Raw genomic sequence first — 27,640 nt, 5'->3', positions numbered from 1 at the left:
CATCTTTGAATACTATAAAAATTTCTATGCCTAAAAACTTCAAAACGTGGAGGAAATGGATAAATTCTTAGAAACACACAACCTCCCTAGGCTCAGTAAGGAAGAAATAGAATTCCCGAACAGACCAATGTCAAGCACAGAAATTGAAGCAACAATAAAAAATCTTACAATAAAAAAATTGTCTTGGACCAGATGGGTTCACACCTGAATTTTACCAAACCTACAAAGAACTGATACCTATACTGTGGAAGTATGCTTGCTTTCTATACATGGAGACACCTGGCAGTTACTCTTTCTTGGTTCAAAGATGTCTCCAAACCCCAAAAAATGAATGAATAAATAAGCAAATTTTCAAAGGATTATAAAGAAATACAAGATATTAAGACATAAGTACTAAGGGTGTCTAATGGGACACCCAGAATAGAGTGAAAGACAAGCCAATATCTATTCTCACCTTTCTTAAAATATTTAGAATTACTTCCTTTGATCCAGTAAATAATATTAGCATGCAATTGAATATAAAAAATGAACTGGACACTCAGTGAATTGTCTCATGTATATAACAGGAACTCAATGAATATTTGCTAAATGAATTTAAAGCTGAAATCCTATGAGGCATGCTAATTGCATGAATTATTCCAGTTTCTGTGACTGAGATTAAATTACTTTTTGTGAGGGAAGATCCGTCTATGGTACCTCAAGTTTTGTTTTTTTAGCCACTTTTCAAGATAGAATAGTATACATAACAAAAGTAAGAGGATCTTTAATGTAGATGAAGAAGAGACAAACTGAGAAAGCACAGGCAGGGCTTGTCAGAGACATCATAGGTCCTATTTAATCATTTGTTTTCCACTGGCTGGCTACACGCAAGGCAGACAGTGGGATGCATTCTATGCTAAAGCCTGGAAGAGAAGCCTGCCCTGACTTCAGAGCTGCCTGGGCTCCTATGAGCCTGAGTGACACAGTTCTGATAAATTCTGCTAAAGCAGAGAATCACATCTTCCACAGCAACCTTTGGGAAACCTGTGAAGGAGGCATTGTTTTGTTCAGCCCCTTGTAACCCCGTTTTAATACTGTGTCTACTGTATAGAATCCAGGGTCCCTCATTCATTCCCTTAGTGTTGACCAGGGGACAGCAAACTGTCTTTGTTGAAAAGCCAGAAAATGCTCTTTTGGTACAACAGAGAATAAAAAGGGACTTTTTAAAAAAAATAAAAAGGGCTTGTCTTTGTGGGCCATATAATTTCAGATGGGCTGTTAAAAAGAATCTTATTTTGAACATCCTTACACATGTATTATATGTAAGATGCTCAGAGAGATATACCAAAAAGTGGACTTGTTGGATCATAGACTGTGGGTTTTGTCCACTGAACTAGATAATGGTAAGCAGTTTTCTGAAGTAGTTTCAACACTTAACTATTATTCACAGTGTATAAGAATTCCCATTCTCCATATCCCACCAACACTTGCTTCAGTTCTTTTGCTCCACATCCTAAATAACACATGTAGTGTTAGATTTTATAGTTTTGCCAGTCTGGTAAGTGTGAAATTGTATCACTTTGTAATTTTATGATTAGTTGTTGCCTTGGCTGCAATGAGGTTGAACAGCTTTTATATGTTTATTGAGCATCTTTATTTCCTCTTTCGTGGAGTGTCTGGATATGTTGTTTGCCTATTTTACTATTGAGTTTCTCAAGCTAAAAAATATTTTTAATATATGTTTATTATGTACATAATTTATAGGATTGAGGAATACCACATATAAATATATATATATGTAAATATACACATATATACACTAAAAGTAAATACTTATACACACATGCATTTACTGATAGTGGTGCAAAATAGTCACATTTGGATCAACACGATTGGTATCAGCCAGGCGGGGTGGCTCACACTTGTAATTCTAGCACTCTGGGAGGCTGAGGTGGGAGGATCATTTGAGTTCAGGAGTTCAAGACCAGCCTGAGCCAGAGTGAGACCCCCTCTCTATTAAAAATAGAAAAAATTAGCCAGATGTGGTGGTGCATGCCTGTAGTCCCAGCTACTTGGAAGGCTAAGGCAAGAGAATAGCTTGAGCCTAGGAGTTTGAGGTTGCTGTGAGCTGGGCTGATGCCACAGCACTCTAGCCCAGGCAACAGAGTAAGACTCTGTCTCAAAAACAAACAAACAAACAAACAAAAAAAAAAAACAAAGAAAACATGATTGGTATCAATTTTCTCTTACCTCCACAATTCATTTGCATTTTAGTAGGAGTTTCCTTTTTAAATCAAATGGATAAGCCACTGTGTTCAACTCTGCTATACAAGTACTTTATAAATCTGCCTTCCAGTCAATCCCCAAGGTGTTATGATTGCATTTTCTAATATCCTGTCCTGTCACGTCCTCTTCTTTTCTCCTTAATAGTCTTCTGGACAATACTCACCTCTTAAGGATCACTTTGGATGAAGAACAACTTTATTAGAGGTCATAAAATTTACAGAATGCGGGAACTGACAGGAAATTTAGACCAAGCCTCCTTCTTAGATAGAGAAGAACCCCAAAGCCTTGTGTGTGTGTTTGTGTGTGTCTATAATTGAGTATGTGTGGTGGGGGAGTGTTCAGACAGATGCCTGAGGTAGCAAAGCTAGTTATTTATGGCCAGAGACAGGATGGGTCAGTTTTTCCTTTTTTTTTTTTTTTTTTTAAAAAAGCCTTATACCTCTTCAGTTATTTAAAAATGTTACATTCCTAAAGGTTTATGGCAGCAGAATATATGTGACAGATATATATGAGAGAGAGAGAGAATGTCAGAATGGACTGGGTAGTTCAGAAGACTGGGAGAAGCATGCATTCATATATGGCAGTGTTGCCACGTCTCCCAGAGGGCAGCAGACCTCTTGGAACTATTTTCCAGAAAAGAGGGAAGGACTCAACTGAATGTTCATTAATTAAACTTTTTTTCTGATTTTCCCTCCATCAAATAAGTCCTAATAATCCCTCCATGCCATGGCTTTTCTTGGTTATAGGCTAAAATCACCTTGACTTCCTTACATCTTGGCCCCCAACATTGCTCCCCCATCAGAGGCTGAAGAATACTGAGAACCAGGAAAGGAGGTGACACCATGGCAATCACCTCCACTCTCACTTCACAGTGCAGCCTTGCTATTGTCATTACTGCCACTCAGAAGTCTGCTTTATTTGGAAAATGTGTTGGCACATTTGCAGAGCAGAACAATCCTAGAACCCTACTGTAATTTTAGAAAGTCCCAAAATAGTCACACCTCCTCAAAGATCCACCCTTCTATGCCCTAAAAAGCCACATGTTTAAATCCCTGAAACACTCTCCTTGACTTTTATTGTCTAGCTGAAGACATTTTGTATGCTCATGTAACAAAGCAAATTTCTCTGCCCCAGAGGAGTTGATATGTTTTTGCAGAAATATATAATGCAACTTAAAAACAGACAGAAATGAGCTGTTTGGTGATTAACCACAATGACTGCCATGATAGCAGAGTCCAAAGCCCTTCTGTAGAAGGAAGTTAAATTAACCTAGTGACCTGGGGGTAAGAATTTTTTTAAATGAACATATTTTAAAATCTATAACTATTTCTAATAATAATAATATGCCAGGTATTGTTTTAAGTGTGATATATGTACATATATATAGAGAGAAAAATATATATATATTTTAATCTTCATACTAACCCTATGAGGTACATAGTATTATTACTATTTTACAACTCAGGAATTAAGACACAGAGAGGTTAATAAATTGCCTAAGGTCACAGAACCTGACTCCATAAATATAACCTGACTCCAGGGTCTCTACTGCTAGTCACTTCTCTATAACGCCTATCCAATAGGAAATGAGAAGGAAGTATAAGATCTTTTAAATTGTTAAAATTTGGTTTGAGGTTGCTATTACATGAATATGTTCCCCTCCATTCATATGTTGAAACCCTAACCCCCAAGGTAATGATATTAGAAGGCAGGGCCTTTGGGTGATAATCAGCCCCCAGGAATGGAGTTAGTGCCCTTATGAAGGAGGCTGGAGAAAATGCCCTTGCCCTTCTTTCTGCCATGTAAATGCACAGATAGAGGACAGCCATCTGTGTGGAAATAAACCCTCACAAGACACTGAATCTGCCAGCACCTTGATCTTGGACTTCCCAGGCTCCAGAACCGTGAGAAATAATGTCTGTTGTTTGTAAGCCACCCAGTTTATGGTATTTGAGTAAAACAACCCAAACAGACTAAGATAGCAGGTAATCTGGGGAAAATGATGTTGGATTTGCATTGTATTCAAAACAAATGGCCATGTTCTTCTTTTGAAAGCAAAGGTTTTTAAGTAGATGAGTACTCTAGGTCTGTTGTTTTTTTAATTCTTTAAGGTATTACACTATTTGTTCCCCATAATGCAATGCATCTGCCATCTAGGGACTAATAGACTACATTTAAATTCAGAAGATTAAGATTTAAACTAAGACTTGGATTGTGTAATCTATATCAAGTTAGTGGTTTGAAGTACTCAATATTCTAGTCCATAAAATAAAAGCCCTTCCTGGTTCTTGAATTTGAGATAACATAAAGCACTTGCTGAGTGTCCAGCATCATATTAGACACCAGCAAACAACTTGTGGAAAGTAGAACAAGAAGCCCTTTTTAAGGACCAATATCTCCTCTCAGTGCTAAGTTCACCTTGCTGTTATTGTCCTTGAAGCCATCCAAGACTACTGCTTTCCTTATCTGTGCCCACCCCATAATACCAGAAGTGCATACTTGATGAAACCCTGGTTCTGTTTTTAAAGTCCAACACTAATTACAACCCCTGTGGTGTTTTCTGGTTTCTTCTCTCCTTCCTTACTGGCTCCATCCATCACTTCATCATCCTCATGTATATCATTATTTTGTGCATAAAAATCAATGAGGCTTAAAAGGGTGACTGGTGGAGGTTTCTCTTAATGGACTCTGCTTTTCTCCAAGCATGGCAGCTTGGCTATTTGGAATGTGCCCACAGGGCATTTTATGTGCAAATATTGTAACTTTATTCTCTTTTGACTTCCCAAAAAGTGCTTGGACATTTCAGCTGAAGCTGTGTGAACAGCTGTCATCTCTGGTGCCTCTGCCATGCTCCCCTCACATGCTCCATTTGGTTTTGTAGCATTTGTCATGATAGCCACTCAGCTGTCTGCCGTAGTATCTGGATATCTGCCCTGGTGTAGTACCTGGGCAATATAAGATTTACTACTACAAAGTATCATGGGGCAAGTTACACAAGAATCATTGAGGTGGATATATAGATGAATAATGAATGGCCCACATCCCCAAAAGACTCTAACCATCCATTAGGAAAGTCGGTCATCAGCATAAATAACAACAGGATATTAATAAGATAGAATGCCTAGCAATAGGAAAAGCAAATGGAAGCAGCCAACTTCAATATTCCAAATTGGCTCACAGGGGCTATACAGTGCCAAACCACTATAAAATTGTAGCCTCTTTGGGTTTAGTTTGCTCATCTGCAAAATAAAGAAATTAGACTTTATGTTGTCTAAATTTCCTCCCATTCCTCTAGTTCTCATGTCCTTGCATGTCACTACACCTCCCAGAGACTGCATTTTACCATTCTTAAAACAAGGACTTTACTAACCACCTAGCATCAGGTTGGCACATAATAAGTACCAGTAAATATATCTTTGCAATTGTTGCTGTTGTTATTTGAGTCTAGATGGTTTGGGTGGTAAGATTTGAGCAGGTGACTATTTGGTTTCTTGGCCCCAAGAAATCCCATTGTTCTTAATGTATTATTATTATTTTAAACATCATACTTTGGTTTTTAAGAACTTGTCGCTAAAATGTTGGTGAGATGAAAGTCTGTGTTGTTGGTAGATAGGAATAGGGGCATATTAAAATTGTAAGGTAGTACCTCTGGTATCAGTTATCCTTAGGTGGATAAAAAGAAACCAATGTTTCCATTAGGGCTAATGAAAAAAAAATGGGGAAGGAAAGGACTTTGAGGAATAATATAACTCAATCAAGAAACTGAAGAAAATAGGATCAAAATTCCTGGCAAACAAATGAAAACCAAAAACATTTTGGTATCAGTGTTCATCCAAGGATCACATGCTGTAATGCCCACAGTGGATAGGAATGGTCTCTTAAGGGTGAGAAGTCTACAACTAGAAGATCATGTGGACCAAGGGTGATAACCCCAAACTGATCAGCACCCCTCAGCTCCAGCAATTGTTTGCCATGTGGGAGTGGGTTCCCAGTGCTGCCTGACATCTGTTTGTTTGGTTTTTTTTAATTTTCAAAAGAAGCCAGGAATCGGGATTTTAATGGGAAGTTTCCTAAAATTTAAATGTTAGAAAATTATTAAATGACATAAAATCAATTAACAAATACCATAATTCATAATTAATGAAATGCATTTTTGAGGCAAATTTGCCCAGAGTGCTATCAGGTAAATACATCTGAATTTGGCTTTCAGTCTAGTTCTATGGAGGCAACCTTCAATATGGAGGGGGAAAAAAGTGGTGAGTGGGGAGAATTAGGAATCTCTTCAATCTAAAACCACTGAAAAACACCAGAAGAGTATCAACATCCCCCTAGTTATATAATAATTGTATGCTAGTAGCGCCTCGCTGTGCCTTGAATATGCTGCCTCCAGCACCAAGTCAAAAGGATATTGAACATACGCTTGTGTGATTCCTCAAAGAATGCTGGGAGAAAAGCTAATGGCATCTCCCAGGAACAAAGACATGGCACATAAGATATCAGATCTGGAATTTCTTTCCTAATTGTCTAATCCAATTCACCTTTTAATCATTGAAACTGAGTTTCAGAGAGGTTAAGAGATTTTCCTAGAGTCACGCCACTTGTTAATAGCAGAGCTGGTACAACAACCCATGTTTCTTCACTTTGGACAGAGTCCATAGCTTCTGAATTCAGATTTATTTATAAACTATCCCCTTTTCCAAACCAGAGATCAAAAAGTCAATCCTCTTTTTGTTATTAAAAATATAAAATCCCCTGGGCTGGTCTTCAAGGGTTTTACCACATGGACGGAGGCTAGGAGTATGAGGAAAACGAGCTCTGGAGCAACAATGATTTAGAGCTTTAGCCGTAGCCTTTGATCACTAGCACACTTTGCCCTGCTGTGAATTCCACAGATGGAGTTTTTTCTCAGGGAGTTGTATAACTTTCTTGCTTATGTAGTTGAAATAAATCTCTTCTAAACCCAGTTATTTTGCTCTCCTGCCCAGTTCTTTATTAACTACAGGTTGCAAGGCAGGTTGGAAGCTTTCACCCCAGCCTGTTTGTGCATGGTACACCATTGCCCTCTGCTGGTAGTACTATACAAGCCCCTCCTGCTCTCTCCAGGTGATGCTTTCAGTCCCAGAGTAAGAGGCAAATTTTGTGCTGTTTCCAGTTCTTTTGGCTCCAGGACACATAAGTAAAGGGCAGTAACAAATGATCTATTACATTTAGGAGTTTATTTCAGCAAATAACTTTCACCATTTCTATGCTGATGCTTATATATCCTTGACAAAACCAAGGACAAATGGTGTGGGTATGTGAGTGTGTTTGTGTGTGTGTATGTCTGTGTATGTCTTGGGGACATCAGGCCTGTAAGTTCATAGTTATGGAAGAAGAAATTAAAACAAAGCAAAAGGCCTGTTAACTTATGAACTTATGCCAGTTGAGCTTCTGCATTAAAGGGAGGATGAGTTCTCGGAAATATTCTTTGGTTTGTTGGAAGTACAGATGAGTCTCAGCCTTGGACTTTACTTCCTATGTAGTTAATGTGACCTGTGCTGCCTCAAAATGTTAAACAGAAACTGCATTTTTTAACTGGTATGATCTATCTTCTGTAGCTCTTTTGAAATAGTGACTTACAGATACTCAAATGTACATTTTCATGTTTCTTGTTAATGCTAAATTGAAGGGGAGTTGAAATTTGTTATATATTTATAGCATATGGAGCCACACACTAAAAAGTCTGTAAGCAGGAATTCGACAGGAACAAAAGAATCTCTCTGTCAACATAACCAGGGTCTCAGCAGTTTCTAGGTTATTATTGTGCCTCAAAAATCTGTAAAAGCTGCATATGTATTAAGGCAATGAACTGTTTTTCAATCTTCCAATTCTGGATTCAACCAGTTTTTAACACATCCTGAAAGAAAAGCAAATATTCTTGCACCTGACCTCATGCCATGTGGCAAAACACAGAGCTTAACAATTAATTTGAGGCTGAAATTAATGCCTGACTTATTCTGGGGAAAAACTATTCTCTTAAACAGGGTTTTTTAATTTGTTGATTACATGGATATTAGGATTATACTTTTTCTCCCAAAATTTTACATAGGTCCTGGTATTTCTATACTTATAAAAGCAAATCCATATGGTTATGGAGGTACTTCCCCATGAACATTTAAAATACCACATATTAATATTAATAGAGTCAGAATTAGGAGACATCTCAAAAATAATACTTTGGGGTTGATTCCACAAGCACTTTCTTTAACATTGTCAATCTGTCTCTCTAGTAGTTAAATAATGAGATTATAAATATATCCATTATGAAGTCTCTGGTATATAACAGATTGAGGAAGTTGGAATGATCAAGGTATAATGTCTAATCCCACCTGCCTTAAATAAATACATTTCAATTTATGACAGAGACAGTAAAAATAAAATTCCTATTCCACGGGTAAAAAACTAATTACTTATTATCCAACTTTGCAAATGGCCAAATGTGTATTCTTAATTGTACAATTTTACTTTCAGTATATCTTTGCTTTAAACAAATTTTGCGCTTATTTCTTCGTGCATATTGGTAGTTGACTTAGTCGTTTCTGTCTTACTCATTTTTTAAGAACAAAACTCTAATTCCCGTATTATACATTTCAGCCTTTTAAAGTTATAGAATTCAATGGCTTTTAGAATGTTCAGAGTTGTGCAACCATCACCAAAATCTAACTTTAGAAAATTTTTGTCACCCTCCCCCAAATAAAACCCATTCATATTAGCTGCCATTCCCCCATCTTCTCCTCTCCCACCCCTTCCCACCACCATCTCCATCCCTAGGGAACTATTAATCTACTTTCTGCCTAAACAGATAAGCCTTTTCTTTAGACATTTCATATAATAGAATCATGTCATATGCAGTTTCTTATAACTGGCTTCTTTTACTTAGCATAATTGTTTTGAGGTCCACCCATGCTGTCTCGTGCATCAGTACTTCATTGCTTTTATTGCTGAAAAGTATTTCGTTACATGTATATTCCACATTTTATTTATTCAACTATCAGATAATGGACATTTGTCTATTTTTTTTTTTTTTTTGCAACTAAAAATAATGCTGCTAAGAGCATTCAGATACAACTTTTCATTTCTCTTGGGTATATACCTAGGGGTGAAATTGCTTAGCTATATGATAATGCTGTGAATTTTTGAGAAAATGACAGCTGTTTTCCAAATCAACTCCACTATTTTACACATTCCTCCTAGTAATGTATGAAAGGTCTATTTTCTCCATATCATCTCCATCATTTTCATTGTCAATATTTTTTAGTATAATCTTCCTAGTGGGTATAAAATGGTATCTCATGATGGTTTTGGTATCATCTCCCTGATGGCTAATCATGTTAAGCATCTTTGCATGTGCTTATTGAAAATTTGTACATCTTCTTTGGAGAAATGACTTTTCAATTCTTTATCCAAATTTTTAATTGGGTTATATATCTCTTAGTTATTGAGTTGTAAGAATATACATTCTAAATGCTAATCCCTTACTAGATAATTTACAAATATTTTTCTCATTCTGTGGGCTTATCTTTTCACTTTCTTGATAATATCATTTGCAACACAAAATATTTTAATTTTGATGAAGGTCAATTTGCCTTTTTTTTCTGTTATTTGTGATTTTGGTATATAGAAGACATTGTAATTCTCATGGTACTCCTCTCAAAAATTAATTGACTGTGCATATAATGATTTATTTCTGGACTCTCAAATCTGTTCTATTGACCTATATGTCTATCCTATGTCAATACCACACTATTTTGATAACCGTAGCTTTGTAGTAAGTTTTGAAGTTGGGAAGTGTGAGTCTTTCAAATGTGTTATTCTTTTTCAAGTGTCAAATGTATTTTTCTTAATGGGTCAACTTCACTGAAAACATTCCTTTGGCTCTAAAGTGAATATTGTGGATGTTTCTTCCTATATATTGGTTGCTATCTTAGTATTTACCATCTTGTTCTTTTTGGTTAAATCAAATGACTTGGTTTTAATATGCCCCCCAAATTTTTTATGCAATTTGAAAACAAAGGGTTTTAAAGGACTTTTGCATTTTAACCTATGTTAATTTTGTTTCCAGAAGCCTTTTTAAGAAAGAAACACATTGTGTGGGCTTCTGTGGTGACACTGGGCTAAGAGCCAGGACTGTATCTCTTAACTTTCACTTGGCCCACCTCAGTTGCCACGTGTTGCAAGTTGGGGGACCCCTATTTAAGATGAAAGAATGAAAGAAGGTGTCTAGGAAGAAAAGAAATGAGTACCAATGTAACAGGAAAGGGAAACCAGGAAATTTAATTAACGCCATATTTTTTTTTGTCTTTTCCTTTCCAGAGAAGCGTTAAGTTTGATTGTTAGAATCGCATGATGAGAAAAAGTAAAAGTTTTGGTGAAAGACTCTGTTGTATTTATAGCAAAAAGAAAGATAGACATTTCAATAAAATCTAGAATAATCACATTATTTTCAAGAGAGACTTTTGACTATTTACTCCAAAGTGCTAGTTTTGAAGATAAGTGAGGAACCTAGAAAAGATAAAATTGTCCGGATAGTCATCACTCCAAGTCAGTACTAAAACCAAGATCGGCTGGCTTCCAAGTCATGTCATTTTAAAAAGAGAGGCTAAGTGAGAAATACATCAACACAGAGAGAAGCAGAGCAAAAGTAAGCAAGAACAGGTTCTAATTCTGTTTGAGACTCTGGTTAAGTTATTCTAGATCGGGTTTCCTGTTACTTACAACCAAAAGATATATCTTTGCATGTGCTATTGTGACTTCTGCAAAGCAGAAAGATAGAGATAGAGAGAGATGATACAGACCAAAAGAGACAGACAGACCTTAGATCATCTTGAATTAAAAATAAAACGTAAGGAACAGAACCTCCGGTCCAAAATATACTTGAAGTTTGATTTTTTCTTGCTGACTTTCCTGAGTTCTAAATAGATTCTTGTTATCAGTCCTTTATCTGATGTGTAGTATGCAAAAATTTTTTCCCATTCTGTAGGTGGTCTGTTTATTCTCTGGACTGTTTCTTTGGCTGTGCAGAAGCTTTTTAATTTAATCAGGTCCCATTCATTTATTTTTGTTGCTGCTGTGATTGCCTTGGGGGGTCTTCTTCATAAATTCTTTGCCTAGGCCAATGTCTGTAAGAGTCTTTCCTACATTTTCTTCTAGAATTCTGATTGTATCACGCCTAAGGTTTAAGTCTGTTATCCACCGTGATTTGATTTTTGTAAGAGGTGAAAGCTGTGGGTCCTGTTTCAGTCTTCTACAAGTGGCTAACCAATTCTCCCAGCACCATTTATTGAATAGGGATTCTTGTCCCCAGAGTATATTCTTTCCTGCTTTGTCAAAAATTAGGTGACTATGTGAGGATTGTTCTATATTTGGATTTTCTGTTGTGTTCCACTGGTCTGTGTCCCTGTACTTGTGCCAATACCAGGCTGTTTTAAGAACCACGGCCTTGTAGTATAGTTTGAGGTCTGGCAAATTAATACCTCCCATTTTGTTTTTGTTGCTTAAAATTGCTTTTGCTATACGGGGTTTTCTCTGATTCCATACAAAGTGTATAATTATTTTCTCTACGTCTGTAAAGAATGATGTTGGTAATTTAATAGGGATTGCATTGAATCTGTAGATCACTTTGGGTAGTATAGACATTTTAACAATGTTGATTCTTCCGATCCACGAGCATGGTATATTTTTCCATCTATTTGCAAGTTCTGCTATTTCTTTTCTCAGTGTTTCATAGTTTTCCTTATAGAGGTCCTTTACCTCTTTAGTTGGGTATATACCTAGATATTTTATTTTCTTTGTTGCTATTTTGAAGGGTATTGAGTCTTTAATTTGGTTTTCCGATTGACTGTTATTGGCATATATAAATGCCTCTGATTTGTGTATATTAATTTTGTACCCTGAGACTTTGCTATATTCATTAATCAATTCGAGGAGTCTCATGGTTGAATCCTGGGTGTTTTCCAGATATAACATCATATCATCAGCAAAAAGTGAGAGTTTGATCTCTTCCTTCCCTATTTGGACTCCCTTGATTTTGCTCTCTTGCCTGATAGCTCTTGCAAGGACTTCCAATACTATGTTGAAAAGTAATGGGGACAGTGGGCAGCCCTGTCTGGTTCCAGTTCTAAGTGGGAGTGCTTTCAATTTTTCCCCGTTCAGAATGATGTTGGCTGTGGGTTTGTCATATATGGCTCATATCATTTTTAGGTAGGTTCTATCAACGCCTATTTTGTTAAGCGTTTTTATCATAAAAGGGTGTTGAATTTTGTCAAATGCTTCTTCTGCATCTAATGAGAGTATCATTTGGTTTTGGTTTTTGCTTCTATTTATGTGGCAACCCTATCAAAAAGTGGGCAAATGACATGAATAGAAACTTCTCAAAAGAAGATATAAGAATGGCTAACAAACATATGAAAAAATGCTCAACATCCCTAATCATCAGAGAAATGCAAATCAAAACCGCAATGAGATATCACTTAACCCCAGTGAGAATGGCCTTTATCAAAAAAAACCCAAAACAACACATGTTGGCGTGGGTGTGGAGAGACAGGAACACTCATACACTGCTGGTGGGACTGCAAACTAGTGCAACCCCTGTGGAAAGCATTATGGAGGTATCTTAAACAGATTCAAGTAGACCTGCCATTTCACCCAGCAATCCCATTATTGGGCATATACTCAAAGGAAAAAAGATCATTCTGTAACAAAGACACATGTACCCGAATGTTTATAGCAGCACAATTCACAATAGCAAAGATGTAGAAACAACCCAAATGCCCATCAATACATGATTGGATTAGTAAGCTGTGGTATATGTATACCATGGAATATTACTCAGCTCTAAGGAATAATGAAGATACGACATCTCTATGGTTCTCCTGGAGAGAGTTGGAACCCATTATATTAAGTGAAGTATCCCAAGAATGGAAAAACAAGCATCACATGTACTCACCAGAAAATTGGTTTCCCTGAACATCACCTAAATACACATCTGGGAACGACACCAATCGGATATCGGACTGAGGTGGGGGGTGGGGGAGGGGATGGGTGTATGGCTACAAAATGAGTGCATTGCGCACCGTTTGGGGAATGGTAATGCTTGAAGGTGCTGACTCCGGAAGGGGGGGTGGGGAAGGGAGGGATATATACCTACATGATGGGTGCAATGCGCACTACCTGGGGAACAGACACGCCTGGAGCTCTGACTTGGGGGGAAAGGCGGTACATGGGCAACGTATGTAGCCTGCAATTCTGTATTCCCCATAACAATAAGATGAAATAAAAAAATATATATATACTTGAAGTGAAAAAGAAGCAATGATGTTAGACTGAACCAAATGATTATGGAGTTCACAAGGCAAATTGCTAGAATGATCCTTCTAAGGCTATTCTGTGGAGTGTGAATCATGAAGGAGCATAAAAAACGGTACCTCCAATTAGTAAAAAGGAAGAGTAGAGAACCAAAGATAGACCTCTACCAATGGGCCTACTCATCAAGAACAATATGCCTAATATTTCAGTTTTTCATAATTTTCCATTCTTTTGTATAGGCTTAAATATGCTTTGCCTCCTGGAGATGAATGGAAAAGAAAGAATAAGAATGTAAAGAGCTTAATTAAGGCTCCTTGACAAACTAGCTCAATAAAAAAGGTTAAATTTCTTTTTCTATCATTCAGTCTTCATCTACATTGTCCCTTTTTTGAGGGATCAAGAAAGCATGTATATTTTATTTCCTTAAAATCTCTAAATTTATTGGATTCCACTTTCCAAGCCTGAAAATATCTCTAAGACATTGACAAAAGAAGAAAATAGCAAAGGCCACCATTTTCCTCCTCCCTCAACATTCTCCTCCAGAGTTTTGTCAGTTCGCATTTTCATAAGTATGGATCATGAAGCAGCACCTCGGGAGAAGGGAAAAGATGAGAAATGAAGTTCATTAATAATATTAAATTATAACTAGGAAATGTGTTTCAGAAAGTCCAATATCATCAGCCTTAACAGCATTGCTCCGTCAGTGTCTGCCGTTGTACCAAGCTGTCAGATTGTTGAAATGGTACTGCAAAGGAAACCTAATGACTTGATGGCATTTTACCAATTTCTTATTTCTTTTTGAGATTTTCAATATTTCTCCACATTTGGTGTTAGGAATTGATCCTGTCCTGAGAAATGTTCCTACACCTGACTACTGGGCCTTCTCAATTTTTACTCCTACTCCCAGGGCACTTACCGCCTCATATTACTTGAGATGGGTTGTTTTCTTTTCTTTGGACCTCGGCTCTTCTATGCTCTCTCACCTTCCCTGGTGCTTGTATACAATTTCTGTTTAATAATCTTTGTGTACCCCACAGGGAAGTGGTGGAATAGATGTTAGGAAGGAATAATGCATAATATACTTGCATAATCAGAGGAACAATGAAAATTATAGAAAAAGATAAATGACTATGAAGGGAAATAGAAACATATTTGTATGTTTATGTAAAGTATCAGACACTGATACATATAATAGATAGCTTATCCTATTTCAGGGTTCTTTTTCTTCTGATGTAACAAGATATTAATTTTGTTTGAATTGCCAATGGGCTCTTTAAAAGGATTCAACTCCCCAGACTTCCTTGTAGCTACATGTAACTGTGTGACCCACTTCTGCCTAAGGGGATATGAACAAAAGCAAATCCCTTTGACACTTTGCCTTTTCCCATTTCCATTTTTTTCTTTCCTGTAATGAAGATATGATTCCCAGAATTAGATAGATTATCTTGTGACCTTGAGGCAGAAATCACAGGATATTGTTGACTGAGAGAAGATACTTAAACTACCAACCACACACCTCTTGACATATTAGAAAAATAAACTCTATTGCTTGTGTATGCAATTGATTATTTGGATGCATGTAAATATGATCCCAATATGTTTGTACATGAGTATATATGTCCCTGTCTAGGTATTATAAATTATATTGCCAACTGTACTGCCAAGTCAAGAAATAATTTTTTAAAGCAGATCGCAAGTACTTCATAAATGGATGTACCAACATTTATTTAACCAGGGTCCCATTACAAATATTTACAAAACTTCTCAAACATAGAAATACTAGTCCCTTACCAGGATAGAAATATGTGTGGGGGGAGTATTTTCTGTTATCAAAAGGCTGGTATGGGGCATTTCTGGAATTTAATGGAATAAAGGAGAGCAATGTAAAATCTCCTGAAACACACAGGCCAAGTGCACAAGTGAAGCATTGCCCACCTAAAGTGCTAATACTGCCTTGTTGAAAACTATAAATTTAGATGGTTTATATGTTTTTAATAATATTATAAACAATATAAAAATGTAATAAAAATTTGTGTATAAGCAGCTGTTTATTTTCTTAGTATAAATCACTTAGAGGTAAAAATACTGGATCCAAATTCAGTTACTTTAAGATTTTAGGATTTTTATATGCATGTATATATGTATGTGTATATATGTAATGTTTTCCAATTTGTCTTTCAGAAAATCTGTACCAATTTAAGTTTTGCAATTATTTATTTACATTTTGCTTACAAAACTCAATTTGGCTTTTTAGTAGTACTAGTTGTTTGATATTGAGTTACCCCCTGATTAACACAGATCCTTTCTACCCTCAGGAATCAGTGCCATTGCTGCTGTGTGAATCAAGAATGAAAGTACTATTGAAGGGGGGGGCATTAATCACATTAAAAAAATATACTTTACTTCTCTTCTTCTAGAAGCAATGAAATCATTCTCCCAATGATTGTAAAAATGAAAACAGAACAAGCATAGATCTTTGTGGACTAAAGACAGCCCCGGGAGGTATTTTTATTATTTTAATTTTAAAGATGAGGGAATGAGATGCCATGACTTGTTTGTAACAGGAAGGAAAGAAGAATGAGGCTTCTTAGAAATTCCTGTTATGAAATAAGCTCACACTTGCTATAAATTTTTTAGTGATATAAAGTTGTCCTATTAAGTGATTAACTAGTAAATTAAAATTATTTTGCTTAGTGTGATTCCAAAACTAAAAAAAAAAAAAGGCATGTATATATTATAAAAAATTTGGGAACCAGAAAAAGCCTTCATAAAGAACTTTGACATTACCATAACATATAGTTAGCAGCTGTTAACATTACGTGGTGTTTTGTATAAATGCAAATGTTTGTTTCTGAGTATTTGTGTACATATGTACTTGTATACAAATCAGATAATCAAGTATACACTGTGATGTGTGACATATTCATCCTTTTATTTCTAGTGTTCAGCATGTTTCATAGTAAGCAGGAGGTCCTCAATATCTGCTGACTTCTGGGCCTGGAGGAAAAACGTCAGGGTTGTTTTAGTCTATGACTTTATCCCTCTGTACGACATTTGGATTAGTCTTCCCAAGTAATAAATAGCCTCTTTCATGACATTTCAAAATATTAGTTCTCTTTCATGGATGAAAGTAATGAGATACTGAAGTTTGGAAAAGTTGGATGATTTGTCTCAGATTGCACAGTTAATAAATTAGAGAAATAGAGAAACAAGACTTGAGTCCAGGTCTTTATACTGTAATTTTTTCTTTTTTCTTTCCTTTTTTTTTTTTTTTTTTTTTTGGTTCTGAGACAAGGTCTCCCCTCTGTTACCTAGGCAACCTCAAACTCCTGGGCTCAAGCCATCCTCCTACCTTAGCCTGCTGAGTAGCTGGTATTATAGACAGGAGCCACCTGCCACCGTTCCCAGCTCATACTCTAAATTCCATATCTTCACGTTTTGAGTTCAAGATTCCTTTAGCATAGTTTCTTGTAGTGCCTTTGATTTCCTTGGTAGGATTACATTAAAAAGTAAAATACAACTTAAATTCATGAATTTAAGAATGCTGCAATAAAAATGAGATTATATGTTAATTTTTTAGAAAGATTAGACTGATCTGTTATTTCTCACATCAAATTTAACAACCTCTTTGCGGATGTACACACTGTAATTGCCTGGTTACCATGAATTTGTGGGTTTTTGCCTATAACCATACAGATCCCTGAAGTGGGTGGGTGTATCACATGCAGATGAGAGGAAGCCTGTTAGACAGCATCTTATACTGTGAGAGAATGTTGTAATGCCAAAGCTTATACCCAAACTACCTCTCAGTGTTATCTGTATTTGGGAAAGGAATGACTGATTGTGCCTTTTGAAGTAATGCTATGATGTTGTGGTTTACTGGGATACAAAATTAGTAGCTCTAATGTGATGTTCCTGTAATTTGTATGTATCCATGCCAGTATTATCTTTCTATCTTCAACTTGTAATTTTTTAAATTATTATATCATTTCCTTTATTTTTAATGCTTTCCATAAATGACACAATTGAGGACGTGAAAGACAGGAAAAGGGTATGAATCTATCTGTTTTACCATACCACTCCTCATTGACCTAAATACTTCTTCTCTGACTGCTCATCACTATTTGTCAGCCTTTTGAGTTTTATTCCTGAATACTACGGCTGATGCATATGTCAGTATCTCAATTTCTGAAACACAAATTTAAATAGACACATTTGACTGCTCTATCTTACCCAAGAGCAGTAAGTGGATATTAAAAGAGGTTAATGAAAAAGAAATTGCTTCTATTTACTGTGGGAAAATAAGAAGGAATCAAAATTCAGGCCTTCTCAAAGGAAACAATTCAACTTCAAAAGACTGCAAAAAGTAAATGAAGCACCCTCTGTGCATTTAACTGGATGTTAGGAGAAATGTCTAGCACCCACATTTTACCCTCAAAGGTGCTTTTGGGGCTCCATCCAGAAACAACAGCAGCAACAACAAGATAAAAAAGAGACATTTATAAAGATAAAATTTTAAGTGTTTAAGAAAGTGATATATATGAGATATATGATAAGAGTTTGAAGGACTACTCAGTTTAATTTGGAAAGGTCTATAATTTTGATTAAGTCTTCAAGGTGTTTTGTATACACATATGTCACATAGCCACACTTTCCAAGGCCATAACAATCCTAAAGCAGAATTTCTACCTTCTCCTTTTTGTTGTTGTTGTTGTTGTTGACAAAAGAAAAAATATTTCAGGCCTTGCTTTATTCTCATATAACCAACTGGCTTTTTCTTCTCTGAATCACTTTTGCTGATATCACACATGGGTACCTACATGAGAAGTTCTAGTCCAAGCTTCTGTTCACCTCTAAAGGCAGATGAGGGTCACCTTTGGGGTCAGGGTGGGTCTCCTGATATTGGTTGGTCACTGGTTTGCTTGTGAGAGAGTCAGGGCAACTTTCTCGACTGTGTGAACAGAACAGATTTGCTGCCTACAGCTTTGAGTTCCAGGATTCCCAGTGCTTTAGGGCTTATTTTATAGAGCTTGCTGACAACCATTAGACTCTCCTGTTCCCATGTGAGGTAGCTTCCAGGTCATGCGACTCCTGTAAGAAATGCTGGGTGAAGGAAACGTCAGTGAATGTCCAATAAGATATTAACTCTATTTTCTCATTCTCTGTAGTTCTGGAAACCTCTATTTTTATTGGGTTATAAGTTAGGAAGCATATTTATAATGGTCCTTGTATAAAGTCAGCTCACATTCAGATAAGGGCAGCACTGCTGTAATTGCAGTCTTGTTATCCTCACTGCTAGCAGCAGAGACCTGAAAAATAATTTTGTTTGTGTAAATATGGTATATTTCTTGGCCAATAAAGTAAAATTAAAACTCTTTTTAGACAAATGGAAGCAGTTTGGATTAACTAGGGAACCAAACCACAATGGTGAATGTAGTGAGTGAAAACCCAGGAAACACTGATTATATAGCTTGATAGGACCATGGAAAATATAGTCACTTAGAATTAAAAATTCCTTAGTTTCTCTGTTTTATTTTCCAATATGTGGGTATACTACTCATGTCCTAGAATGAGACTCCTCCCTCTTGTGAAAAGCAATACACAATAAAGTTCATCCAATGTAGCTGCCCATGAGAACTGGACCTGTATCAGCCCTCTCCCACCAGGACAAAGCAAGGGACGGGCAAAAATTTTCAATCTTTGTCAATAAAAACAACCAACAGTTATTCTGTAATTCCTGTTTGCTAAGTGTAGTTAGCTGTTATATCTATCGATCTATATATAAATTCATTTAATATCTTAATAAGTAATATCTATTCATAAATGTGGAAAATTTTTGAGAATGGAAACTAGACTATATAAGAGTTCACTAAACTCTAGAAAGGATAAAACTGTTCTATTGAAGAAATGGGAGAAATCAGTTCAATGGATCAAAATAAACATTAAGGGACAATATTTTACACCATGGATCTATTTTAATATTAGGGAAAGACTAGACAATTGAACACTGGACTAGGGAATTATGGTAATTCCTATAATCAAGAAGATAATGTTACTTTCAAATTCCTCATGAAGTCCTAGGTTACAAAGCTATGGAGCCCATAATCACTTTATATAAGGAAAAATGAACAGCTCAGGAATTCATAGAGTTTGAATCACTGACTAATGGCTAGTTTTAATTTAGGGGTGTCTTGGTGAACTGAAAGAAATCCTGGCTTGTGGACGGTCTTAATCTGGTTGAAATCCAAATGCCATATAATTATATGCATTACATAAGAAATATGTTATGGAGAGTTTATGAAGTTGAAAATCAAATTATTAAATGAATTAAAAAGAAAGTATATTGGCCAAATTAGTAACCATTTTAAAACATGCTTTGAATCTGGGAGGGGTAAAAGCAACCATGCCAGCCACCCTTGGACTGTTGTTGCTATTGTACCATTGCCATTATTTTACTGAATGTTGAAAAGCCAGAATGACAAAGACCTCTTTCTTTTATTTGGCTTTGGATAATGCCCAAATGCAAAGATTTACAATAACAGCAACTAACTTATTGAGTCCTTTCTATATGTCAGCCTCTATTCCATATGCCAGGCATAAATGAACTCATTTAATATTTAAAGCATCATTATTTTTACTTTAGATGATGGGATATGTCGGGGACCTTGAGTAGTGTTACACAAGCCAGTAGGGGTGCCCATTAGCCATTTTCTTTTTGGCAATGCTTACTTCATTTATGAGAAAACAGACTTGATATACTGTTACTAGGAGGCCATGGTACTGTAAGGCTTAATTTATTACATTGTAAGATAATGTTTATCATTTGCAACAAGGAGAGAAAAGCATGATACAACTTCAGATAAATATATCTGCTGCTTTAAAATATTTATTAGAATAATTTGCCCCCTTCAGTAAGAGAAAGTTATAATCACATGTCCTCACTGTCAATCATCTTGGGAATAAAAGAAAAAGAAAGGTTTCCTCCTAGGGAGAAAAGCAATAACAAGATCATGTCCACAGAGTTAGGCAATGGATCCTCTCTTTGTCCACTCTTTCCAAGATGATGGGTGGTTAAAGTGAGTAAGGGACTCCAGTTCTGCTCAAGCCTTTGAAACAGATCAAGGAAAGGGACCTAAAGAGTTGTGAAACACAATTATTGGTAGTAACTATTTAATTATTGTTATTTTAGTTAATTGTATAATAAGAGAATTTTTCTTGTGTAGTTTTTTTGGAATAATGCCTTTCATAGATTTCTGAAACATTCTTTCACTGTCTTATCAAAAGCATCTATTTAACATAGCAACTGCTTTTGGAGTTGGGAGTCTTTCCAAACCCTTACAAAAATTCCCCTAAGACATAGCTTTAGGCAGCTGGACTAAATGATAATTCCCAAGACAAAACACAATGGCTTGTTCCATCAAAGAGCAAACTAATTTCAAACAAACCACACTAATTCTAATGAATACAAATTCAAAACTACTTCTCTGATACCTGAGGAGATGTGGACTCCCCAGAATATTTATATTAAAAATAAGGCAAGTGCTTATCAGTTTTTCATGACCATGATAGAAAGTGTCACTGTATATTTCATCAGTGGAGAACTCTTCAGTTATCACAGAATATTTCTCCACTGCATTCTACAAGTACTCACATAAAGAACTCAACCCTTTCATCTTTGCTTAGATGTAATATAGTGATGAAATATTCATTAATTAGAGCAAATCCTACATTTTCATAGCATGTAGGATTTGCTACACTAGCTTCAAGTGACAAAAGTTGCAGAGATAATTCAATATATCTTATCTCAACAGACTTCTGGTGCCTATAGAAAAATGAAGACATGGAGAAAACATCTAGCTGGAATAAAGGGATTTTTTTTTTGTTTTCTTTTTCTATAAAAGAGTGAGATAATGTTCAAAATGCAAATGTGTTGGCAGATTCGTATTTGAAATCCAACTCCCATGAAATTGAAGGTCCTAGTTTACAATTGGGTGTTTCAACTATTAAGCCATAAGAATATTTAAAAAGTCTAAGTTTGCTAGAGGATGCTAGTGTTTAAGGAGGAAAGAGAACTGATGGCTCAGCCACCTCCCCTACTGCCCCCTGTTCCCGCACAGAACATACAAAGAAAAAGAAAAAGTCACCTCTGTGGGACAGAGAATAAAATGGAGGCAAATATCATTTGTTTATCTAAAATATCCAAATATTTATGACAAAAGGAAACCAGAGCTTAAATCATGGGGATTTGTCTCAGCTCACATTTGTTTTCCTACTAGTAGCAAGCATTTCACCTAGATATTTAGTACAAAATTTCTAAAATAGTTGGTGTCATGGTTTGAATTATTCCAGAAGCTGACCCCATGGCAAAGATTTGAGTTCAAATAATTCATTTAAAAAATAACACTATGAGACACAATTAGAAGAGTAAGGGAGTGAGGCAGAGAAGTAAAGGATAAAAATAAAGAGTACATTACCAAGACAGCATTCAATCTGAGCAATTGGAACTCATTCCATTTAGGGAGCTCCTAAGAGATACAAAGTAAGCCTCAGAGTTGTCCCAACTGAGACAGGAAGAAGCTGGTGCTCCTCTATAATTAGTGGAAGGTTGTGGGAGTACTGAGTGGGAAAAATAATGCTGTGGATGGAGACCTATAACTTCAGTAGAGCTCTACCTCCTCCATTCTGTCCTGCCAGTTCACACGAATATATCTCTGTTTTAATAACCTTGTTTGTTAAGTCTAAATCTGTGTCACTTCCGTTTGGTTTTGGTTGATATCTTCCTGCTTCTTTGAGTGCTCGTTATTTTTGATTGGATGCTAGACATTTTGCATTTTACCTTCTTGGGAGCTAGATTTTTTTTTTAATTCCTATTAGTATTTTTGAGCTGTGTTCTGGGGTACAATTCAGAGCTTTGTTCTGGGCTACAAACTTGGAAAGGGTTTGGTGGGAGAGAAGATCTTGCTTTTAAGATGTGTTGGGAGGAACCAGAGCTGTACTCATTCTAGGGCTCTTTTTCCCACACTACTGAGACAGAAACCTTCTGTGTGTTCTATCCAATGAATATCCCATGAATCGTGAGGTTTTCCAGCCTGGCTGGTGGAATCAGTACAATTCTATGCTCTATGTGAGTGCCAAGCACTGTTCCCCCTGATCTTTTTGGGTGGTTCTTTTCACAGCTTGGCATAGTTTTTTCACATGCAAGTGATCAGTATCAGTTGAATAGTCAAGTGGGCATTGTAAATTTCCAGACTTCTCTCTTTGTTTAGCTTTGTGTGCTATGGTTGGATACATGTTTATCAACTGGGAAAGGTTCTTTGTTTTTAGTGATGGGTGGATTCCTACATAGCAAATTACTTTGGCATTGTATGATTGAAAAATAACAACGCTATTTTCAATATGCTATAGCATTTATAGCCAAGCAACCATCTTAAAAATTTACAACAATGATGGGTACCTGTTTTTTCCATGAACTGCATACCTATCCACCATCATCCTCATCTCTCACCTTACAAAAAAAGAAAACAGAGGAGATCAAAGATGGCGGAGTGGTGGTGACGGCCTGAATCTGTGCTCCCGGGAAGGAAGGCATCGATCCGGACCTGCCACAACGCTAGAAGACCGCTCCCACACAGGAACAGCGGTGTGAATCCATGGAGAATCAGCGTGGGACAAACAGAGCGAGTGAGGTCTGAGGTGAACGAAAATTGGGAACGCGGGACAGACACTAGCCAGCGGAGCGCGGGTCGGATACACCCGCCCCCAGCTGGGGCGGGTGCAGCCTCTCGGGAAAGCGGCTTGCCTTCCGCTCCCAATTGAACAGAGCCCTGACCCAGGCCAGCGCAGAATCACTGAGGGATGCGTGGCGCATTGGAGACAGGAGGCTTTTTTTGAGAAATTACCTTAGAACCTGGGGGATCTCAGCTGAGACAGCGCTTGGCGAGGAGGGACGGATCTGCCCCAGGGCAGAAAAACACAAAAGACTCCCGGACAGCAAATAGCGTTGTACCCCGTGCTGCCTTTTTCGGCAGTTCTCCAGCCGGTCACCCCCGGCGCGTGTCCTTGCTGGCCAGCCCCTGGGCAGTGGCGGTCTCTGCCTGCCGGGGAGCCGGTCCCCTCCGGCCCCGGAGCTCGGCAGGCGCCATCTTGAAAGCGAAGGCAAAACCGCTCGGGAGCCAAAAAGTGCCCAGCGGCTCTTTCTGCCCGTGCTGCCTTTTTCGGCGGTTCTCCAGCCGGTGACCCCCTGGTGCGCGTCCTTGCTCGCCAGCCCCCGGGCAGTGGTGGTCTCTGCCTGCCGAGGAGCCGGTCTCCTCCAGCCCCGGAGCTCTGCAGGCGCCATCGTGAAAGCGAGGGCGAAACTGCTCGGGAGCCATAAAGTGCCGAGCGGCTCTCTCTGCCCAGCACCCTCCGCTGGTCTCTGAACCAACGCCAGGAGTGCGGGATATGCCAGGCCGCACTCGGGGTGAAGGGGCAGAGCTGTGCTAAGGCAAAAAAAAAAAAACAACAACACGAACAAGAAGAATAGGCTCGCCGAACTGTATATTTTATTCTTGGTAAATTTCTTCTGGGTTTTGTTTGTTTGTGTTTGTGTTTGTTTTTGGTTTTTTTGGGTTTTTTCTTTTTTTCTTTCCTTTTCTTTTCTTTTTCTTTTTTTTTCCGGCGGCGGACAGCCTCGGCGGGCACCTTTGCCCTCTGGGCCTCTGGCTGCCGCGCCTTTTTGAGCGCGGAGGTTGGATCCCCACCACCCTCGGAGCTGTGCAGACGCACAGACGTCATCTTGAAATCCACTGCGAAACTGCCCGGGACCCAGCCGGGCGGGCGTGAAGGGGCGGAGCTGTGCTAAGGCGTAAAAACAAAAACATCTAATGGCCGCTCCGGACCCAGCCGAGCGGAAGTGAAGGGGCAGAGCTGTGCTAAGGCGTAAAACAAACAAACAAACAAAAAAACATTGAGTCGCTGAATTATATACTTCAGATTTGTGTATCTTTCTGCCTTGCGGGGTGGTGAAGTGCTATGTAGTTTGTTTTTGTTCATTTTTGTTGGCGTTTTTGGTGTTTTTTGGTTTGGCTTTTTGCGTTTCTTTTCTTTTTTTTTTTTTTTCTTTTTTTCTTTTTTCTTTTTTTTTCTTTTTCTTTCTTTCTTTTTCTTCTTTTTTTTCTTTTCTCTTTCGTTTTCTCCTCTTTCTTTTCTTTCTTTCCTTTTCTTTTTTCTTTTTTTTTTTTTTTTCCTCTTCTCTTTCTCCTCTCTTTTCGCCTTCTAACTGGGGACCCACGGTGAGCTTCGGAACGGGCCAGGTCCCTGGCTCTGGTACATACCGGATCCTGAGTAGTCACCCCCAGGGCCGGAGATCTGTGGGCACGCAATTGCCACTCTAGGGCCCACAGCCAAGTCACTGCGGAGCAATAGGGTACCAAGAGGCTCCCTGGACGGCCCTCTCCCCTGGTCCACGGACCTTATATAGGATCCCTGCCCAAGTGTAAACACTGAATACTTCTCCAGAAGCGAGAGTGTGGAACCTGATCCCTGGGGACATTGGGCCAAGACAGACTTTTGCCCGTGGGAGCTACAGCAACTGGGGCGCTGAGCAAGCAAAGTCACCGTCCTCTCCCCATAGCTAGTATCTTGCCGGCAGATAGAGTCAGAAACCTCCCCTATAGAGGAAGAACCAAAGGGAAACAAACAAACAAACAAACAAAGAGAATTTCGGTCTACTATTAGTGTGGACCCTGCCTGCCTTCTGAAAGACCACAACACAGTGTCCTAACTCACCAAAGCGGTCCTGGATCACTCCAATCCTCTAGGATTGGACCCATCGGAAGCAGTCCCCCAACGGAAACAGAAAAATCTCTGAACAATGCACAACAGTCTCCCCCTCTTGCCAAAAGAAGCAACATACCTAGACTGTTTCACATCCTAAGAATAGAGCACAAAGAGTCCTGTTAACCAGACTAAACCTATAAGTAAAGATCCAACGACAAATCTAGATGGGAAGGGCCCAGCGAAAAAACACGGAGAGCAAAAAGAATCAAATGGAAAGCACATCCCCAAAGAGAAATACCAGCTCCCTACCATTTGACACAAACCAGACTCAAAACACCAACATGTCACAGGAAGAATTCCAATTATGGATTATAAACAAGCTGAATAATATACAAGAATCAATGGATAAACAACACAAGGAAAACACAAAAAAAATACAGGATTTGGAGGAAAAATTCACTAAAGAAATTGAAATATTGAAGAAAAACCAAACTGAACTGCTAGAAGTGAAGAATTCACTCAGAGAGCTACAAAACACTGTGGAAAGTCTCAAGAGCAGGGTAGATCAAACAGAGGAAAGAATCTCAGAAATTGAAGATAACTTCTTCCAACTAAATAAGTTAGTCACAGAGATAGATCGAAAAAGTAAGAGAAATGATCTGAGTCTTCAAGAAATGTGGGATTATGTGAAGAAACCTAACTTGAGAGTTATTGGCATTCCTGAGGGTGAAGAAGATAACAAGCAAGGGTTGGACAAGCTATTTGAAGACATAATCGAGGAAAATTTTCCAGGCCTTGCCAATACTCTAGACATACAGATTCAAGAAGCTCAAAGGACCCCTGGGAGATTCATAGCAAATAGGAAAACACCACGCCACGTAGTCATCAGGCTGACCAAAATATCCACTAAAGAGTCACTTCTCCGAGCTGTAAGGAGAAAGAAACAAGTAACTTACAAAGGAAAACCCATCAGAATTACGCCAGATTTCTCAGCTGAAACCTTACAAGCAAGAAGAGGTTGGGGCCCCATTTTCACGCTTCTGAAACAGAATAATGCCCAGCCTAGAATCTTGTACCCAGCTAAGCTAAGTTTTCTATACGAAGGAGAAATCAAGACATTCTCAGATAAACAAAGGTTGAGGGAATTCACCAAGACAAGACCAGCCCTCCAAGAAGTACTTAAAAGAGAATTATACACGGATCAGCACAAGAAAGATCCACGAATGTAAAACTACTCAAGAGCTAAAGATGAAATTCCAGATACCACAATGGCCCAGGAGAGAAAACATCACAATGAAGTTCTACCCAACAAGCTGAACAAAAAACTGTCTCACCTATCAGTTTTCTCAATAAATGTGAATGGCTTGAACTCCCCGCTCAAGAGACATAGACTGGCCCAATGGATAAAAAAATACAATCCAAGTATCTGCTGTCTTCAAGAAACTCACCTAACCTGCAAAGATGCATTTAGACTGAAAATAAAAGGATGGAAATCGATATTTCAAGCAAATGGTAACCAAAAGAAAGCTGGTGTGGCAATCTTAATTTCCAATAACTTAGCTTTCAAACCAACAAAAATAATAAAAGACAAAGATGGCTACTACATACTGATTAAAGGCACAATTCATCAAGAAGCCATGACTATACTCAATATATATGCACCCAACCTAGGTGCACCTAGATTCATAAAGCAAACCCTACTAGATCTCAACCAAATGATAGATAACAATACTGTAATAGCTGGAGACTTTAACACCCCACTGACAGTACAGGACAGATCCTCTAAACAGAAAATAAACAAAGACATAATGGACCTCAATAGAATGCTAGAACAAATGGGCATGGCTGACATCTATAGGACATTCTACCCAAAGTCCACAGAATATACATTCTTCTCATCAGCTCACGGGACATTCTCTAAGATTGACCATGTCCTAGGACATAAATCATGTCTTCAAAAATTCAAAAAAATAGAAATTATACCATGCATCTTCTCAGATCACAGCGGAATAAAAGTAACAATGATCACAAACAGAAACCCTCACTCTTACTCAAAGTCATGGAAGCTAAATAACCTTCTCCTGAATAATTATTCTATAAAAGAAGAAATCAAGATGGAAATCAAAAATTTCTTTGAATTAAATGACAATGGAGATACAACTTATCAAAATCTATGGGATGCAGCTAAAGCAGTCCTGAGAGGAAAATTCATATCCATAAATGCCTATATCAAAAAGACAGAAAACATGCAAATAGACAACCTAACGAATAGACT

Source organism: Eulemur rufifrons, chromosome 2 (assembly GCF_041146395.1).
Source record: "Eulemur rufifrons isolate Redbay chromosome 2, OSU_ERuf_1, whole genome shotgun sequence".
NCBI lineage: Eukaryota > Metazoa > Chordata > Mammalia > Primates > Lemuridae > Eulemur > Eulemur rufifrons.
Note: the sequence above shows the minus strand (reverse complement) of the source record.